This window comes from Mustela nigripes, chromosome 1 (assembly GCF_022355385.1).
Source record: "Mustela nigripes isolate SB6536 chromosome 1, MUSNIG.SB6536, whole genome shotgun sequence".
Classification (NCBI taxonomy): domain Eukaryota; kingdom Metazoa; phylum Chordata; class Mammalia; order Carnivora; family Mustelidae; genus Mustela; species Mustela nigripes.
Window position 1 is genome coordinate 167,971,206 of NC_081557.1, and position 2,284 is coordinate 167,973,489.

The window sequence follows — 2,284 nt, forward strand, 5'->3', positions numbered from 1 at the left end:
GATCCCAGGACGCTGGGATCATGACCTGAGCCGAAGGCAGCTGCTTAACCAACTGAGCCACCCAGGTGTCCCTAAAAGGAGAATTTTAAAACAATTTTGAACACTTTCTAGTTTATCTGTTTAGGGACACACAATATTTCACTGGCCTTTTGAACACTTTATCTAAAGGGCAACTTTGAAAATATTTTCATGTTACCAAACATTTAAAACATTTGTCATATTATCATAAAATGTTGCAAAAGTATTTCTAAATGTTACCTAGAGCTCTTATTCATCCTCTATTTGTGATCCACATTTTTCTTCTTCTAAATACAGGTCAAAGTTCCAGATCATTTCTCACTTAAATATTGACTTTTATTCTATTGAGGAGCAAAGTTATTATCATGACAATGCAACAAAACAAAATGATTTTTATCTGTGAACTTTAGATCTCTAAATATATTAAGTGCTGTTGTGTTTTTATAGAACTATTTTTATAAAAGCCATGATACCTCAAGAGAATAAGAGAAGATGATGGGAGAGAATATTTGCAAATGATATATCTGATAAAGGACTATTACCAAACTATACAAACAACTCTTAAAAATGAAAAATAGAAAAACAAACAACCTAATTTTTTAAATTGGTAAAAGAAAGAACAAAACAGTGAGCAATTGGTTAAATAAGTTTATGGGTACAGAGCCTGTCAGTTGTCCCCCAACATCAGCCCTCCCCTTCATTTACAGCAGAAGAATTTTTTACTTCTCCAGATAAAAATTATACTCTCCAGCTTCACTTACAATAGGTGTGACCATGTAACTCAAGTCCATCAGTGGAACATCCAGGAACATTCCCTAGAAAAATCTGGTGTGTATATATACATACATGTATATATACACACAATATATGTATATATACACACAATGGAATATTATTCTGTCATGAGCATGGAGGGAACTTGAGGGCATTAGGCTAAGTGAAATAAGTCAGACAGAGAAAGACAAATACTGCATGATCTCACTTAAATGTGGAATATTAAAAAAAGAAAAAAGAAAGAAAGAAAAGTTGAATTCATAGAAATAGAGAAGAATAGTAGTTGCCAGGGACTGGGAGTTAGAAGAAATAGGGAGATGTTGGTCAAAAGGTAGAAGTTTCCAGTTGTAAGTTCCAGGGATGTACTGTACACCATGGTAACTATAGTCATGCTAAGAGAATAGATCTTAGATATTCTAACCACAAATACATACAAAAAAGATAATCACATCAGGTGATAAAGCTATCGAATAACATTATTTTGGTAATGATTTTGCAATATTACATGCACAAGTTATCACACTGTACACCTTAAACTTACACAGTCTTAAATTATATTTCAATAAAGCTGAGGTGGGGAAGAGAGGGAGGTAGTTAGCTCATCCTTTACCTCTTCCTCTTCATCATTTCTTACATTATACCTTGTCCATGAAGATAAGGGCCATACGTTGGACGAATGGAGCTCTGAGCTGAAAGAAGCTTGCATGCCAGAGGACTTTGTGGACCAGAGGGTCCAGATGGCTCCAGAATACATACATGGAACTTTTACGTGAAAGAGATAGAACTATCTATCTTATTTAGCCACCAATATTCTTTTTTTGTTGTTGTTTCTGTTTTCTGTCCCAGCTGAATTTAATTCTAATCTTCATTTTCTTCTTCTAGCATAGAAAATATGTTAGGAGAAATTCTAACTGAGAACTCCCCTCTTTATTACCTGTATAATTTTATTCAAAATGTTGTAAAAGTATTACATGAACTGTTACTTAGGAAGTACTTAAATTAAGTTACTTGTATTAGAAAGAAAAATATAAGTTCAACTCTAAAAACCAACTGAAATGGTAATAAAAGGGAATTTTAGTTGAAACTTAAGGTAGGAAATGTTTGCAAAACTCATATCTAATAAAGAACCAGTATCCAAAATATCCTGAAAGAACTCTAAAAACTCAACAACAAGAAAATAAATGACCCAACTAAAAAACAGGGAAGATCTCCAAAGAGATACCTAACCATAGAAGAGCTACAGATGGGAAATTAGAGTATGAAAAGATACTACATGTCATTTGTCATTGGAGAGATGCAAATTAAAGCGACAATGAGATATCAACTATACTCAGAATGGCTAACATCCAAGACACTGACAACACCAAATGCTTCCAAGATGTGGAGCAACAGGAACTCCCATTAATTGTTAATGCAAACGGAAAATGCTACAGCAAATTTAGAAGACAGTTGAGCAGTTTTTTAGAAAACTAAACATACTCTTACCATGTAG